The following is a 20,369-nucleotide window of genomic DNA, read 5'->3' on the forward strand; positions in this document are numbered from 1 at the left end:
TTATGCTCCTGACGTCATTACTGATGGTTGGAGTTATGCCACTTGCAGGTATGAGCTTGCTGTCCGGAGTCCCTCACAATGCTGAAATGATTCATGAGTAGCCATACGCGTGCTTCTTCCTCCTTCCCTAAGTTTGACTCACCAAGAACACTCTTGGTAGATAGACTGAAATTACCCTCACTATTATTCCACTAAACTAACAAATGACGAACGCCATGTGAAGAGTGCGTTCACTCGCTTTTGGTGAGAGTGAGTGACGTGAGTGCATTCATTATCTGTTAGAAAGTAAATCCTAGTACATGCAGTCTTGTCACGTACATTTTTAGTATAAAGAGAAGTTCTCACTCTGGATCCGAGCACAGCACACTTAGCTAACACCTGCTTGTCGATCCCTAAGGATGTGTAAGAATGAATTATACATGTCACCGGCATAGAGTTCTTTGTAGCAAACCAGTGATGTGTATAATGCTATATCGCATTATACCACCGTTATTAAATAGTTAATATACAGTACCAGTGGAGGAAAATAAAAAAATATAGTTGTTTGTATCATTATATCACATTATAACATAATTGTTGTGTCGTTTACGCTCTCTACTGGCGTAGAACGAGAGAAATAGACCAGTGATGTGTATCATTATATCATATCACCGCGGGAGGAAATATGTCGTAGTTGTGGCTGCCAGTCACAGCACTGGACGACTTTGAGAAAAGGAGACAGAGTATATTTGTTGTGTACTAAGATCACAGTAGAGACAATCCCATCTCGCTCTTGATTAATGGCTTGCTTCCGAGAGTCCAAGAGACAATCGGTGTTGAGCCAAGGACCTCAACACTGCGTGACAATTTCAGCCTTGTTTGAGCCTTTCAGACGTGTATTAGTGGTCGGAAAGCGACTTTTGCTCCTATCGTCAATGGGGTGCTTACTTCCTAATTATTTACATTTTTATTACTGGAAAATGAATCTAACTGCTAATATTGGAAAGAAATTTGACTGTTTCTCTTGAACAAAGACTATAAATATTTCTGATGTACAAGGAATTAACTTGTTTCTCTTGAACAAGGAATTTTATTTATTTTGTAAATAAGTTACGTGATTGTTTCTGTTGAACAAGGAACTTGATTATTACGTTTGAACAAAGAACTTTCTGTCTCGGATTTTCCTAAACTCCCTTCGGATCTTGTGACTTCCGATGTGTTTTGCTAATTGCAAAGAGATTTCCTTAGTAAAGAAAGCTATTCTGGATTTTATTTATTATTTATAGAAATGCAGTTTGTTGTTAAGTGCTTGTATTAATGTGACTACTGAGGGAGCTGCTGATATGACGTTAGTGATGTTTTCTCCTTGGAGGTCCTTCTTCTAGGAGTTTAAAAGTGCTTTACCCTCCTCAGGCATGTTCTATTCTTCTGAAATTCTCTTTCCTGTTCTAATTAATTTTCATTTATCACTATTTAACGCTAATAGCTATTTATCTGATTGGTTCTACAGCTTTCTCCCTGCGATGTAGTGCCCTCTATCAGTTTTGTATTGTTCTCAATTTATATAAGTTTAGTTCATTAGGAAAATTAGTTACACCATAAAAAGTTGTGGTCATGGGAATTCATTCGCCTCGAGCACACACCACTTATCACCATCTTCCATTTCGATGCTTCAGCTCTCACAAATCACTCTGTTCCTTGATCCTCAAATATTTTTCCGTTTTCGGCAGGAGCCATTAAAAGAAAAAAGTACCAATATCCTTTCAAGATGCCAGGAGTACAGAGTCTATGTCTATGCTTGCCCCCTTATCCTTCTATTATTTTAATCACTCTCGTGAAGATGTCAATTACAATGGTTAGGCTGGTTTTTTCGGGTATTTTGATTTATATGTTCATACCTTTCTAGGTGTTCAACTAGTTCTAGGGCTCAGCTTCAAAGCATTATCTGGTGTATTTTTAATTCAAGACGTGTTTATTCACTCAAAGAGTTAGGAAATTCTAAGGTTAGATGTAACAAATCCTGCATTATTCATTGTAATAATTACATTTCCGTCTGAAAGCATTATCATAAAACATTCAGGATTCCCATTAATCTATATATATAAAGGTCTGTCTATATCTGTCTGTCTATATCTGTCTGTCTGTATCAGACAAACAGCCAGACCCGGGCACCGCCGGATACCCCATGTAGTTATATTCATCCACTTATTGTAATACCTACAAATCTAACAAATTTTCGCGAAAGATTTGGACCCTGTTTATTTAATCGATCAATTAAATATAAAAGAACCCCACGAGAATAACTGAACAAATATCATCACTAAACTTTACAACAAAAAAAGTGCGTCTACATAATAATTAACGCTATGTAACACCCAGGTGTAACAAGACACACAGATGTAACAAGACACACAGATGTAACAAGACACACAGATGTAACAAGACACACAGATGTAACAAGACACACAGATGTAACAAGACACACAGATGTAACACAGACGCCATTAGAGTCATGACTGTTAAAAACCTGTCAAATTTAACCTCTTAATACGGAACCAACCCCCCTTCTGACACCTACTCGACAATAGAGGTCACAGTAAGCCAATAAAGTCATTAGTAAAGAGCTTTATGGCCTCATTTAGACTCGTGTGGTGCTGCTTCCCCTTGACGCTTGGTTCCCTCTCGCAGCAGAATCTGAATGAATTTATTAGACGTGGTAGTAAGGCTGGAGAGTCGAGGTCTTTATGGTCCTATAATGGGATTAAGAGACTTGTCGTCATCGCCTTCAGCTGGTTAGCACACGGAGGCGATAAGGTGCTCTTCCCCTACCTTGTGATTACCTTTTGATGGTTTCCGGGCTCAGCGTCCCCGCGGCCCGGTCATCACCCAGACCTCCTTCATCAGGTCTTACATCAAGTCTGCCGGATCAATTCACTCATTTCTGAACAGTATTCAGTTCTATTTCAAATTAATATATTTTCTTATCCGTCATTAGCGTTACTTTCAAGTCCCCAAAGCAGAATGCACTTTTTTGTACATTTATTTGTAGTAATGCCAAGAGAAAAATAATATCGTCAGAAAACCTATAGCAATATTACGGAAAATTTTGATGAGAATTTATCTTCCGGCAACTGATGCCTTTGGTTAATTTTCTCTTAATGAGGAAATATCTCAGTTTAATTATTTAATGAAAGACTCCAACACCCATCCTGTGAGCGAGCGGCAGAAGAGTCACATAATGGGATCAGGTTATGGACACCAGAGATCTCTAACTAAGGCTTTTACACTTGTGGGGAGGAAGATGCATGTAATTATGATTTGTCAGGCATCCGTTCAACAGGCGGCTGTGGGAAGGGTACAGTCACGTTACGGTGGGAAGGGTACAGTCACGTGGCGGTGGGAAGGGTACAGTCACGATACGGTGGGAAGGGTACAGTCACGTGGCGGTGGGAAGGGTACAGTCACGTTACGGTGGGAAGGGTATAGACACGTTACGGTGGGAAGGGTACAGTCACGTTACGGTGGGAAGGGTACAGTCACGTTACGGTGGGAAGGGTACAGTCACGTTACGGTGGGAAGGGTATAGACACGTTACGGTGGGAAGGGTACAGTCACGTTACGGTGGGAAGGGTACAGTCACGTTACGGTGGGAAGGGTACAGTCACGTTACGTTGGAAAGGGTACAGACACGTTACGGTGGGAAGGGTACAGTCACGTTACGGTGGGAAGGGTACAGTCACGCTACGGTGAGAAGGGTACAGTCACGTTACGGTGGGAAGGGTACAGTCACGTTACGGTGGGAAGGGTATAGACACGTTACGGTGGGAAGAGTACAGTCACGTTACGGTGGGAAGGGTAGTCACGTTACGGTGGGAAGGGTACAGTCACGTTACGGTGGGAAAGGGTACAGTCACGTTACGGTGGGAAGGGTACAGTCACGTTACGGTGGGAAGAGTACAGTCACGTTACGGTGGGAAGGGTACAGTCACGTTACGGTGGAAAGGGTACAGTCACGTTACGGTGGGAAGGGTACAGCCACGTGGCGGTGAGAAGGGTACAGTCACGTTACGGTTATCTTGAGGTTATATTGAGATGATTTCGGGGCTTTAGTGTTCCCGCGGCCCGGTCCTCGACCAGGCCTCCACCTCCAGGAAGCAGCCCGTGACAGCTGACTAACACCCAGGTACCTATTTTACTGCTAGGTAACAGGGGCATAGGGTGAAAGAAACTTTTGCCCATTGTTTCTCGCCGGCGCCTGGGATCGAATCCAGGACCACAGGATCACAAGTCCAGTGTGCTGTCCGCTCGGCCGACCGGCTCCCTAAAGAGTACAATCACAGTAAGGTCTCGCGTTTTCACTTCCTACACTTGGGATACTTGGATAAGATTTCTAATAGTGAACAATTGTGATACCTATCCATTAAATTTAAACATTTTTGTCACAAGTGTAAAATCTAAACTGCTCACACAGTTTACATTTTTTTCAGGTCTTCAAATACTTATAACGAAATAACTTTTTTAAATTTTTTTATCAATAATTTTGTAGTATCTATATCAGGCTCTTGACACAAGCATGTTACATATATATCTTAGACGGTTTAACGCAAATAAGGATGACGAGAAAGCTCACAGCAATTAACGTGTCAATCTTAGAGACATGTACACATTACATGAGTAAGGATTATGACCAATAACACGGTCAGAGGGGTGATGACAGGGTCTCATCACTCCAGTTATAAGCCATCAATTACTCTGCACTTCCAGTAGCCTCAGTGAGGTGGTGGAGTGTCTGATAATTTATTTTGTTATCTGTGTTGTCTTTAATTTTAGACGATAGCACTAGCTATAATAGGAGGTGCTCGTATGAAATTATTAAATTATTGTTCTCGTATCATATTATAATGTCACTTCATCCGCCACTCAATTCGTATGTTACACTGTCCCTTTAATACATCCTTATATCAGTTTGTTTCTCTCATTGTATTAGGAAATGACTAACAGCCATAAAACAATAGACATGTAGGGAATGAGGTCTTTGTGTGGAAGTCACAAGTGGAATGGACCACGGTTCTATCCGGGAAACCCCTATTATTTATAACGTACAAAAATGCCATGAAATTGACATAATTTGTTTAATTGAATGTATATCAATATACAGGCAAAAATTGCGGCAATATATGAAGCTACCTCCAGAACAGATATCATCTCTCAAGATAACCACAGTCGCACAAAATTCCCTTAATCCCATAACCTCTCTCTTTCGCCATGAAACGGAAATCCTTAGAGAATCAACCACCAAACCTTCCGCCTCTAACACAACCGTGTGAAGTACAGACGGCAGTTGCCCTATAAGCTTACACGAGCCGATTGCGCTCCCCTGTGTGTGCGGGGAGGCGCGCTGGGGATATGGTCACGGTGGTGGGGGGGTGAAAGGGTGGTGGAAGTGAGGTGGTGACGTTCCAGGTATTATAGTGTTCCAGGTATCGCAGAGTTCCACACAATAGGATGATATGATAATCTTTGGCAAGTTCAGATACCTTAACTAGAGTTAAACAGAGGGGAGGGGGGGGGGGCAATATCGCGGGCCCTGAAGGAATGAAATTGTTTTAAACGGCTTGGACGGCATCAAAGCACTCTGTAATCTGGAAAGGAGAGGAGATGGATTTATCCAATTCTATATATGGAAAGTATTGACTGGTCAGGTCTTTCACCAATACCACCACAACCACCACCACCACAATCAACACAACAACCACCACCACAATCAACACAACAACCACCACCACAATCAACACAACAACCACCACCACAATCAACACAACAACCACCACCACAATCAACACAACAACCACCACCACAATCAACACAACAACCACCACCACAATCAACACAACAACCACCACCACAATCAACACAACAACCACCACCACAATCAACACAACAACCACCACCACAATCAACACAACAACCACAATCAACACAACCACCACCACCACAATCAACACAACCACCACAATCAACACAACAACCACCACCACAATCAACACAACCACCACAATCAACACAACAACCACCACCACAATCAACACAACAACCACCATCCTTCCTCGACCATACTGACACAGCCCCCCCCCCCCCACTAATATTAAGCATATCTTTCTATCCCATTCTCTCTCGATCTCTAAATAAAACAAATGATCACTTAATATCTCAGCGCGTAAATTATTCAGTTCGGTTTTGGTGAGTGAGAGTCGCAGGAAATACCGTGTTCTTAGGTCACCGTTATGTGTCAACACATGCACAGTAGGGAATGGGTATAAGTATACCACAGTATAATGGGTAGGCTAGTATAGTTAGGGCGCATATAAATGTTAACTCATATTTCGTTTCATGAAAATTATTGGGCCTGAGATTCCAGATTTTGTGGAGATTTGGTGTGTTAAATACTTACGTATTTATGGTTCATTATTATTATTATTATTATTATTATTATGTTTGTTTCGGGATACTATTGTTTATATTATTAATATTTATATTTTATAATATATATATATATATATATATATATATATATATATATATATATATATATATATATATATATGTATATATATATATATATATATATATATATATATGCAACAATGATCACAAAATCACTGATCCAAGTATGCAGAATAACCACATATGAAGAATAGAAAATGCTTAACGCGTTTTCGGCTAATTCGCCTTCATCAGAGCAAAGTAGAATCTATTCTACTTTGCTCTGATGAAGGCGAATTAGCCGAAAACGCGTTAAGCATTTTCTATTCTTCATATGTGGTTATTCTGCATATATATATATATATATATATATATATATATATATATATATATATATATAATACTGTAGGGTGGTGGATACTTCTCAATTATAAGGACATGAGTTTGTGAGCTGGGAGGTCTCCCCAAGGGAAACCTATCATTTACGACAACTATCAGCCAAGTATGCAGTGTGAAGCCTATCACTTGTGGCAACTATCAGCCAAGCTGGCACTGGGTAACAGATATCAACGCGTGTCCATTACTCTTACCCTGGTGTGTACAAGGAGTATTTATCGTCCCCTGCACACCGGTTCCAAAATTACCGGAACTAACTACCACAAAACGCTGCTAATTGTTTCTTCTTCACCTGACGTCGCCTTGTTACCAGACTCTTCCAGTTCGATAATGGTTTACAAAAACAACATTAAAATCTACCATTTGAATCTAAATAGATTTTGGTTTCATCTTACTGCACCAATCCAAAAATTGATGCCTTTTTCTGAAGAAATAACACTTTATGTTACTTTTAACTTTTGTGATTTTAATTTATGGATAAATAAAGCGAGAGTTCTGACAACAACAACAGCAGCTGTCCGGCCGGAATGTTCGAAAGACTTAACTACGGCTTTTGAATATTCAGTGATGGACCGACCTGGCTAAGCCTAGGGGCAGTGAAGGGGGCAAGTCTGAGAGCATCACAGCTCCCATCACAGCTTTGGTCATTAAGGATAATTTTCACATATATCTGCTTACGAATATCACCCCAAGTGAGAGAGGTTCGGGAGATCTATTTGACCCAGAGGATTCCCGTAAGTAATGTCAGGCAATTTCCAGTCAGGTCTGTTGTCAGGAGGCAGTTATAATAGAGAGTTATTGAGGAGTCGCTACCGCCTTACGGGCTCACCATAGCCCGTGCTACATGGACACTTCGTTCTGAGTAGCTAAATCTAAAACAACAACAATGAGGAATCGCTTTACGGGCTATTCATGCCCGTGCCACCTCTTGGGTGGCTTACTTCTTCGTCAATCAATCAATCAGGAGTCGCTGATCACTCCGAGCTCCAGGTGCTCCTTCAGGGTGACGTCCCAGACATTCGAGGATAATCAATAGCAGTTGACCAGAACATTCAAACTGTCCGTGCACTTGTACAAAAAACATAAACTATATTCACGCTTGCAAGAGATTCAGCACCGCTCCTGTGCCAGATAAGTCCACTACGGGCTCACCATAGCCCGTGCTACTTACCCCACTCGTGTGCCAGGTAACTTACGGGCTCACCATAGCCCGTGCTACTTGGAACTTGTTCCGAAGTCGCTGAGTCTATAACAACAACATCACGCTTGCATACACACGTGTTTGTGTGCGTACAAGTTCAAGTCAAGTACGTTTATTGAGACAAGAAAAAATTATATCTCAAAGGGATAGAGTAGCTTAGGCTATTTCTACTTCCCGCCTCCCTTTGTGTGCGTATTCTTCTAGTAGTTATTGAATGCGTACTTACCTAAATGCGTAAACAACACGATGAATTAAAAGGAACAAATTAATCACGATAATGATATATATGTGATACTTAGGGAAACTGAGAAGGTAGATGAAGCAGTACTCAAGAGCAGGAACATCGGAACGAGGAAGTAGAGATGAAAACTATAAGCAAATGAGACAAAGAGATGTAAGAAAGAGCTTTACTCTGGGAGTTACTTCAAGTATCTTAAATCAAGTGTCTTCATTCAAATCAACACATTAAAACACACTTCCTTTTCCTCTATCGCTATTGTACTGATGGAATATTATCCCGTTATTAATCAGTCAAATCGGGATTGAGGAATTAGGAAAACTCTAAACACAATATTAATATTGGAAGGAAAATCTCAACTACGTTAAACGTAAAATGTCACCTTTCGGAAATAAGTGAATGATTTAGCGAATAAGCGATTTCTTATTGAGGATCATTTGTTGTGCTTTTCGCTTATCAATAGACTATAAAAAACTAATAAGAGAAACGTCAAAAATTCTTTATGCATTTCCTATCAAGGAATTTGCCTTATTAAATGCAATCCATCGCTGCGCTTCAAAATACAGACGAATGCTAAAGCCTTTGGTGATTGATTTACACATCGGGAAGACAAGTTAAGCAAACCAAAACAAAATCGTAACGAAAATACCATAAGCAACAACTCACAAAATATTCAAAGGCAGGCAGCTAGAGGAGAAAGGCAGAGAAAGAGGAGGAGAAAGAGGAGGAGCAGCTACCGAGAAATTGCACCTATATCATTACAATGGCTAACTGCCTGTGCATTACTAGAATTATGCTTGTTCCACCCACTTTTCCAAATGAACAATAAATCCAGCAGATGGGTGACAGCCGATGGGGGTTTCATGGGATGGGAGGCTGTTACAGCCTTGCCTGGTGCGCGTGACGAGTAGTGGTGACGGAACCCCGTGACGCTCACTGGCGACGATATTTTTTTGTCTAATGGATGTTACGGGTCCCGGGAAAGGGATGGGATGGTACAATGCAGCCAAGTAGTCGAGTGAATCCCAGTTTTACACCGGCAACATCAGGAGAGGGGAGGGGGAAGTGGCTTCGGAATTGTGGTGGTGGCAGTAATAGGTGGTTGTTGATGTTGAAGGCTGATAGTGGTTGATATTAGTCGTTCCGAAGATCACTATTAATCTGATTATCTTTTGCCTATCAGGCTCTTCACGGCATTTATAATTTTTCTTATTAAGTTGTTAATGAGATGTTTCAACGTGAAATAAATATATCAGTGCTTCATACTTCAACATCTGCTTTTACGAATACAACACAGACGCGTCTCTAGACCCGATTGTATCACTTTTGTTATATCTCATTAACTTGGTGTAGCAGGTCCTGCCTCCAGACCAAACTGTCATAGTCGACTGTAACCATAAACATGCAATCTTCCGTTCGAAAACATCCATAAATTTGTAAAACGTTTAGAAGCTCAAGGAGCCGATAATTCCACAAGCAGCGTTGGTATGCAAAAGTGAACATTAGTCAGATGCTTCAGTTAATGTGACAAACTCAAGGAAAATCAAGAGTTCCAAAATTCCACTTTGCAAAGTGGTCTTCCTGATGTGTTTTAGTGCCCTATACTCCCACTCAACGACCCACACAAAACAGCATACTCTCACACTCAACGACCCACACAAAGCAACATTCACACTCAACGACCCACACAAAGCAACATTCACACTCAACGACCCACACAAAGTAACATACTCTCACACTCAACGACCCACACAAAACAACATACTCTCACACTCAACGACCCACACAAAGCAACATTCACACTCAACGACCCACACAAAGCAACATTCACACTCAACGACCCACACAAAGCAACATACTCTCACACTCAACGACCCACACAAAACAACATACTCTCACACTCAATGACCCACACAAAACAACATACTCTCACACTCAATGACCCACACAAAACCACATACTCTCACACACAACGACCCACACAAAACAACATACTCTCACACTCAATGACCCACACAAAACAACATACTCTCACACTCAATGACCCACACAAAACAACATACTCTCACACTCAATGACCCACACAAAACCACATACTCTCACACACAACGACCCACACAAAACAACATACTCTCACACTCAGCGACCCACCCAAAACAGCATACTCTCACACTCAACGACCCACACAAAACAACATACTCTCACACTCAATGACCCACACAAAACAACATACTCTCACACTCAATGACCCACACAAAACCACATACTCTCACACACAACGACCCACACAAAACAACATACTCTCACACTCAATGACCCACACAAAACAACATACTCTCACACTCAATGACCCACACAAAACAGCATACTCTCACACTCAATGACCCACACAAAACCACATACTCTCACACACAACGACCCACACAAAACAACATACTCTCACACTCAACGACCCACCCAAAACAGCATACTCTCACACTCAACGACCCACACAAAACACAATAAAATGCACACATTATTAGACCCTCGCACGCCCTAATGACACACCTTTGCATTCTGTCACAGCCTTCTCACCCTATAACTAATCCAGTGTAACGACCTTGTGTTACGTGCGCGCGCATGCTGTGACCTTCATAGGCCTAATCGCAGTTTTTCACCATTATACCCGACCTAGCTACCCGCCCTCCTCCCCACCACGTACAAGTAATTTAATTTCAGGGCTTGAATTATACCCATAGCTTGTGTAGGGGTTGGGGAATCCAGGGCGAGATGCGAAAGGCTTTTCTAATTATGCAGAGTGCGCCGATTCTTATATTTCATTATAGCGGTGCGTCTGTGTGTTGGTGGATGGGGGGAAGGTACTAGGGAGTGGGGCCATGATGTATAGAGAAGAGGAGGAGGAGGAAGAGGAGGTCTTGCTCAATGGAAAAGGCAGGAATAATGGAAAAGGAAGGGGGGGGCGGAGAAAGGGGTGGTGCGTGAGTAGTATTTTGGAGATTGTAGGATTGATGTGTTGATGGGATGGGGGTATGCTGGAGCAAGCCGTTCTCGCAAATTTAATAAGTCAATATTGACTTATTAAATATGTGCATAGGTGATATACTTAACATAATAGTTTCCCTTGAAAAGCTTCATAGAAAACACCGACCTTACCTAACCTACTTAGTATGTTAAGATAAGCATCTTATTGCTTCGTAATTACAATTATTACCTAACCTATACCTATAATAGGTTAAGTAACAATTGTAATTACGAAGCTAAAAGATGCTTATTTTAACATACTAAGTAGGTTAGGTAAGGTCGGTGTTTTCTATGAAGCTTTTCAAGGGAATCTATTATGTTTAGTATGTCACCTATGCACGCAACTAATAAGTCAATATTGACTTATTAAATTTGCGAGAACGGGTTGGAGAGGTATAGTTGGATATGTTGATGGGGTGGGGGTATTTGATTGATTGATGAAGATTAAGTCACCCAAGATGTGGCACGGGCATGAATAGCTCGTAAGGTGGGTATATGTTTGAGAGGTATGGCTGGCTATGTTGATGACAAGGAGTATAGTGGGTAAGTTATGTTGATGATAGGGTGAATGCTGGGCTAGGTATGTTGATGGCATGGAATATAATGGGCTATGTATGTTGATAACACTCAATATGCTGCGATTTGTATCATGGTAGTATTGAATATATTGGACTAGCTATGTTGACTGTACTAAATATGTTGATTTATTTATTTTGATGGTACTGAATATGTTGGACTAGGAATGTTCATAGTACTAAATACGTTGGGCATCATATTGATACGGAGAATGTTGGGCTATTAATTTGGATGACATATTATGTTGTTCTGTCTAGAGCAACGTAATATATATTGAAAATATATTACAGTTGTTCTATTACGATGCAATACACAGGAAAAATGGAATTTTTATGAACGGTTTAGAGACTAGGAAAAGATTTATATACAAATGTTAGATGATATTTTAAATGTAGACAATTCTGACGGACAAAAAAAAAACATTTACAAAAAGTCTTGTAAATATATTTTTTTAATCATTTGCAGCGGTGGTTTTCCCGTGAGAGAGAGAGAGAGAGAGAGAGAGAGAGAGAGAGAGAGAGAGAGAGAGAGAGAGAGAGAGAGAGAGAGAGAGAGAGAGAGAGAGAGAGAGAGAGAGAGAGAGAGAGAGGGAGGGAGGGAGGGAGGGTCGATATCAACAGTCGTTCGCTTATTTTCAGGCTTTCCTAGTGACTGCTTGACCAGCCAAGCTGTTCCAAGTGCCAGTCAGCAGGTCAAGGCTGCTGCCAGCAAGAAACAGTTTCTCCGGAAGATGTCTTCTATGTTCCGGGAATGTTTCTAATATCTAAAGATTAAAAAGGATGAGTGCTTCTGGACGTTTTCAGGGATAGGAAAGTAATTTTGATTAAGTTACAGCAAAATTAATAGACTTTTTGAGAGTACGGAAAGGTTTTACAGATTAAAATGACCACCAGCGATTGTCGTTTTCTATGAAGCGTTTTGGCAGTTTGGGTGTTCAGAAAAACAATTGAGGTATGTTGGACAGACCACACACTAGAAGTTGAAGGGACGACGACGTTTCGGTCCGTCCTGGACCATTCTCAAGTTCGACTTGAGAATGGTCCAGGACGGACCGAAACGTCGTCGTCCCTTCAACTTCTAGTGTGTGGTCTGGTCAACATACTTCAGCCACATTATTGTGACTCATCACCTGCAAAACAATTGAGTGTCCGTTGTAACACGGTCAGCTCGGGTGTTTGTTGTAACACGCGGACAGTTTGGGTGTTCGTAAAGACATTCTCGTAGTTTGGGTGTTCGTAGCAACATTGTTTGATCTGGTTACAATCGCATGAAACCTTTGAGGTTAGGTGTCTATGGCAACACTACTGTATATCGTATATTCATCAAAATACCACAACATATCTCTCGCTTTTAGTCCAGTATAACCGAAAATATAAGCCTGGTACAGCTACTCAGAGCAGAGTAACGAGATGAATGAGTATAATTTACTCGTTATTGCATCATTTCAAAGTCCGAGCTTTGAATTTCAGAGATACAGAGAGAGACAGTATCTCTCTCTCTCTCTCTCTCTCTCTCTCTCTCTCTCTCTCTCTCTCTCTCTCTCTCTCTCTCTCTCTCTCTCTCTCTCTCTCTCTCTCTCTCTCGCTCATCAGAGTTTTTTAATTATTTTTGTTGTTGTGATTTTTTTACACTGCATTGATGATCAGACGTCCTGAAATATTCAGATGTTGAACTAAGATAACAAAATATACATCCCTCCCCGTCCCTCTCTGTCCCTCATCATTCGCCGTATCAGTCACTCTGTCTCATCTCCCATTTCTTTCCACTCAATTTCATCCCTAGCAAGCTACCTCTCTCTCTCTCTCTCTCTCTCTCTCTCTCTCTCTCTCTCTCTCTCTCTCTCTCTCTCTCTCTCTCTCTCTCTCTCTCTCTCTCTCTCTCTCTCTCTCTCTCTCACTCTCTCTCTCTCTCTCTCTCTCTCCTATAATCCACAATGGTATTAATTCTTCATTTCATTGCAATCCCAGCAATCCCTTAATTCTACCTCCGTTTTTATGTTTTTTGTATCTACTTCTTCTTAACTCCTCCTCCTCGCATTTTCACTTGCCTCCTCTCTCCCTGACTCCCTATTCTTCCTCTTTTGATTCCCATTTTATTAACTTGCCCTCTAACGTGTCTTGTCAGAGTGTGTAGCAAATTAAGAAATAAACAAAACAAAATGAGAAAGAGACAGACAAAATGACAGGCAGACAGACAGACAGACAGACAGACAGACAGACAGACAGACAGACAGACAGACAGACAGACAGACAGAAAGTTAAAACTGAAAACATCACTAGGCAAATTAATAGTTCTATTAAGATATTGTTCGGAGCGCCGCCCCCCAAGGGAGTCCACTCAGCGCCCCCTTCCCCCCACCCCGGCCTCCCCGACTCAATCCTTTCAGCGAATCCCATAATGAAGGAATATGGTAAAAATGCAGCTCCTAGACAAAAACCCACTTTGAATTTTAATTTTCTTAAAACCCTCCTTCCTTCACACGACTCCTGCTCATTCAACGTCTAAGAGCGGGTCACGTTGGAGCGACGACCCGGGGAACGACACCTTCAACACCCCCCCCCCCCTCTCAGGCTTTTCCCCCTTTTTTTTTTACCTTTTTTACTTTTTTTAAGAGAGGGATGGAGAAAGAGAGAGCTTTTATATTGATGCCTAGTTGAACAGATATCCTTGTTTTTGTAGATACTGTTGTAGATATTGGTACTGGGATGGAGGGTGGGTGAGATATGGGTGGTTTGAAGTATCTGGATTTCGATGTTTTGTGTTTAAATGTTGATTTGGATAATATGATTTCTGGTGAATTGTGGTTTACTGCCAGTCCCAGGTATTAGGATGTTGTGTTCCAGGCGTTACGAGATGAGGTAATGTTTCCTTCTCTCTCTCTCGACACATACACCGAGTCGCTTACATACTAATCAAGTCCGTCTCTATATCTCGGATTGTTTGTGGTTACTTTCTTAGTTAAACTCATTTACTATGCATTGTTCATCTTGCTCATTACTTTGTCGATGCTTTATATTGTTCATTCAGCTTATTGCTCATCTTGTGGAACGAAATAACGTTTCAAGTTTGCTGTTGCATGCAGAACCTTCCTTGCGCTGATAATACTGTCATGTTTTAGCTATATATATATATATGTATATATATATATATATATATATATATATATATATATATATATATATATATATATACATATATATATATATAATATATATAGCTAATATATATATATATATATATATATATATATATATATATATATATATATATATATATTTATATATATATATATATTTATATATATATATATATATATATATATATATATATATATATATATATATATATATATATATATATATATATATATGGCAAAAATCAATTACCTTCTCGGCAATAAAAGTGGAGGCCTCATTCCTCTAGCCTAGAGCCACATAGGTACCTTCAACTGAGCTCCTCCTCAGTGCGACAGACCCCTCAAGTCACTCTTCAATAACAAAGGGAAAATAAACTGAGCTGCGCCTCCTTCGGGTGACAGTACGTGAACTTTGGCACCTGACGAAGTCGCTGCGTTGTCGTGTCTCAGTCACCTTTCCCTGAGAACGCCCCCCTTTCGGCCCAGACACAGATGAATGCGGCATAATGAGAGAGAGAGAGAGAGAGAGAGAGAGAGAGAGAGAGAGAGAGAGAGAGAGAGAGAGAGAGAGAGAGAGAGAGAGAGAGAGAGAGAGAGAGAGAGAGTGGGAGATAAACAGAGGTAAACGGACACAGAACAGAAAGACAAACAGAGAAGAAGCCTGGAGCCGTCAAGCTACTACATGCTCCTCAAGTAATACGCCAGCGCTACTTTTTTTCAATCAGCCACACGGGTGGGCCTCCAGGGATATTGGTCGGAAGTAGAGGAGGAGCGGCATGGTGGAGGGATGGTAGGAAAGGGGGTGAAGTGGAGAGGTGAGTGGAATGTGGAAGGTGAATTAGGAGGAATGAGGAGTCAAGTCAAAGGGCCCGGAGTAATATCTCAGTCATTACAGTAGTCTACTTTACCTACAAGAATATCACCAACATCGCCATATCTTACAAATTGTAAGATGTCACATATCTTACAATTTGTAATTCAATTTGTAAATTAAGTTGCCTACAGAGTTAGGATGCATCTATTGTTATTGTTTGTCATTGTTGTTGAGGCGTGTGTGTGTGTGGCAATAGTGGCCCGCCGTCAGGAAGTGATCCGTCAGCGGCTGTCATTCCTCCAGGCAGCATATGGAGTAGCTGAAAGGGCCGCTGAGGAGGAGGGTAAGATATGGGAGGAAAGAGGGTAGATAAAAGAGGATGGGTAGTGGTAGTGGACTGAAGGGAAAGGGTAGATCAAGGTGGAGTGAAGGGAAGGCGTTGATCCAGCGGAGTGAAGGGAAGAGGTAGACAATAGGTAGTGGAGAGAAGGGGTAGATCAGCGCGAATGGGAGGGATAAAGTCGGGTAGATCAAGAGGAGTGTAACGGAAGGAAGGGGAGGGATGGAGGTTTATTGAGACGAGGTTGTCGAGGTAGAACGGCTCGGGTGGGGGGAATTATGGAAGTAAGATATAAAATAATAGAGACTTGGAAGGAATAGAATTAGACAGTGAAATTGAAGCTACAGAGAGAGATTCAAGGAGAGTAAATATATAGTAAAAGGGAAGATATATTACGAGAGAATGCACATTAAATAAGACGAGGCATTAAGAAAGAAACAACAATAAGAGCGTAGAGATATTCAGGGATAAGAGACAGCAGTATGAAGGAGTGAAAGCTATTTCCTTCACCTTTCTTCCTAGTCAACACCATTCCTTCCTCCTCCCCAACACCATTCCATTCCCTTCTCTCTATCCATTTCCTTCCCCCCATCTCCCAACACCATTCCTACCTCCACTACCCAAACAGCAAGAGCTCTGCTGTCTTACCTCCTGTAAGGCTCACACGAACACAACTTTACGTCTAGGCACTTATCCTCTCCAGCATGGGATACTCCGCCGCTGTCAGAATATGTATTTCGCACACACTCAAAAAAGTACCGCAACTCCTGCTTACGAAGTGCCAGGAGCCCATAAAGTAAATCGTATCTACCTCGGTTAAGGCTTGTGGAGATCTTCCACCGTCTGGAAGGGTGCACGTATGTTTTCTCCGCCAGTTTCACAGTCTCTTAGTCGTGTGGACGGCTGGGAAGTCTATCGTGAATATTGTGTGTTGATGTGAGGCACTGGTAATTAAGTAATGTCGGCGTGATGACTGTGTGGAAAGAAGATTCTCTGCGCAATTCTCACTAAGGGTTCATATTCTGCTGCTGCTACTGCTACTACTGTTGCTGCAGCAGTAGCAGTAGCTTCTTTCATCAAAAGAAAATCCTTCATGACCAACTTATTAGACTTCTATGACAAGATTATACAAATAGAAGACAAGAGAGAGAGAGAGAGAGAGAGAGAGAGAGAGAGAGAGAGAGAGAGAGAGAGAGAGAGAGAGAGAGAGAGAGAGAGAGAGAGAGAGAGAGAGAGAGAGAGAGAGAGAGAGAGAGAGAGAAGTTGTACATACTGCATTTTTCTAGCGTGCCAGAAAAACTTTTGATACTGTTCCTCAGAAGCGAATCCTATGCAAACTATACCACAGACAAAGCGTGGTAGCTGAGGAGAGCTATCAGAATGGAGAGGTAATATGAGTTGAGTATATCATTGGTCACCAGTGAGGTACATCCTGTTCTTAAATATATGTAAGCAATTTAACAGAAGAAATAAGCTCATTCTTATCAGTGTTTGCTGACGATGCTATGCTTATGAGGCGAAGCAGAACTGAGGAAGACTGTAGCATAATGCAAGATGAACTAAACAATGTCTAAAGATGGTCTGAGGGACCAGACCAGACTGAGGCGAGCGAGCAGACTGAGGGACCAGTCCGGCGAGGCGAGAAATGGCTACTGGACTTCATCCATGACAAATGTACTGTTATAATAATAGGAATTGAAATAAAAAGACTTCAATTACAGTACAGGATGAGAGGAAGGCAACTTTCCACGTTTAAAAATAAGAGATAAAGAATAAGGAGTTGGCATAACTCCTTATTCTACCATAAATATTCTACCGAGTTGGCATAACTCGACAGTCTAACATCAAAAGCACTCAACAGCAGAACTTTCGAGGGCAGGTATATGCAATACCAGCAAGCGTAAGGTTATCCTTCACGAACTCGAATAAAAATCCTTCAGAGCACTTTATACAACTTTTATGAAACCCATTCTTGCGTATTCTTGCTGCCCCGGCATGGAACCTTTACCTTACGAAACAAACCAAAACTAGAAAAGGTTAAAATATATGCAACAAGGGACTGGGGGAAGCTGGACCTCACACTACTAGATGACTACGAAATAAAAGATACCGAGGAGAGCTGATAGAGTAAATATAAAAGCAGTACATGCTTGATAGGGTTTTGGGCGTTCTTTTACTCCCCAAGCCCGGCCCGAGGCCAGGCTTGACTTGTGAGAGCTTGGTCCACCAAGCTGTTGCTTGGAGCGGTCCGCAGGCCCACATGTCCACCACAGCCTGGTTGCTCCGGCACTTCTTGAAGAAAGCTATCTAGTTTTCTCTTGAAGATGTTCACGGTTCAAAGTGATAAACAATATAACGAGAGAACAGGATTTGTTCAGTCAATAAGTCGTAAATAAGTGAAATGGAATAGATGAAGAAGTCGTCAGAGCTAATCCCATACACAGTTTTAAATGTAAATATGAAAAAAGAGTGAAAATAGTCACTACATTGAACTAGTGATGGTTGAAGGTACGGATTAAGAGTAGATGTTCAATCCTGCAAGCGCAGATAAGTGAACACACACACACACACACACACACACACACGTGCGAGCACGCGAGTATTTATAAAATTATTAAGAGAGTAAAAGGCACTCTCCCTAACACGGCTGCGAGATCTTCCTCAGTCACTGTCCTACTGGAGAAGATGGTTGAGGGAGACGGTGGCGGCGAGGCTGACGCCAGACACAGTGATGGAGGTAGAGGAGACGACAGTGTTAGCAGCGGAGGCGAGGCTGGATAGCGGCGATGACGCTCCGGGCGATTAGTATTCCGTGCTCATCCTGTCGATCTGCCTCGCACAGGAGGGAGGGAGGAGGGGTAGAGGCCGCACGTCGGTAGCTGTGCTCAGGTCGCTTCCTCTTCTCTTTTATCTCTCTCTCTCTCTCTCTCTCTCTCTCTCTCTCTCTCTCTCTCTCTCTCTCTCTCTCTCTCTCTCTCTCTCTCTCTCTCTCTCTCTCTCTCTCTCTCTCTCTCTCTCTCTCTCTCTCCCTCCCTCCCTCCCTAACCTTCGATCATGAAATCTAGAAAACCAAAGTTGATTAACCCATTTTTATCTTTAAACTATCAATTACGGGTTTTTCAGAGAGAGCTTGGCCTAAGAAACTGACAACAGACGCAAAAGAAGCATAAACAATCAAACCAGAAAACAATCACAGCTCCCGGACACACACAAAAAAAAAGTATCCGGAAAAAATACAAACCAGAGAAAACTCATCCGAACTCACTGCGTGAGAAAAAAATAACATGATTGTCTATTTTGCTCTTTTTACTTTACAAGTTCTTGAGAGAAGAGTATCCAAATAGAAAAGATGAAGTGGATTGTTAGAGAGCAAAGTTAAACTTTAATAAATACACCTGTATTTTCTGAAACAATAGTAAAAATGAAAGCTACACACACACACACACACACACATGTACGTTGCTGGCTATTATCTGCGTCTCACATTATCACTGTATCAGGCTATTATTTCAGTTCTGCTCGTCAGAATATCTCTGGGAATATCTCACCTGGTGGCATATATATAAATTATGTGTGTACATCGCGAATAGATGAACACGTGAAGATTAATGTACTTCCTGAAGATGCATTGCTAAATACGAAAGTACTTTAAGAATTTTCTGTTTCAGTCCTTTCTTTGTAGTCAGACTATATATATATATAGTCTGACTACATATATATATATATATATATATATATATATATATATATATATATATATATATATATATATATATATATATATATATATATATATATATATATTTATATATATATATATATATATATATATATATATATATATATATATATATATATATATATATATATATATAATGTTACTTCCTTTTACGTGTCCTTTCTTCGCTCCTTAAACTTCTCAAAGTTCTCAAATGTGTTTTTTTCCAGACTCTCCTTAATCACAATCGATCTCTCACTTCTCCATCTTTCTCTCTCCGACATCTTCGTCTATATGGTGTCATTCCTCTTCCAATTCCTCCTTCTTTACGGGCAGCTTTCATTTTTATTCATGGGAATTGTTTTTCTTCTTAAAATCAGCTTTCATTTCCTTCATTTGTTCATTTCCAACTTTTAACGTCTCTTCCTCCACCTCTTACCTCTTCTCTCCCCCTATTTTTTTCATAC

Source organism: Procambarus clarkii, chromosome 7 (genome assembly GCF_040958095.1).
Source record: "Procambarus clarkii isolate CNS0578487 chromosome 7, FALCON_Pclarkii_2.0, whole genome shotgun sequence".
Lineage (NCBI taxonomy): Eukaryota > Metazoa > Arthropoda > Malacostraca > Decapoda > Cambaridae > Procambarus > Procambarus clarkii.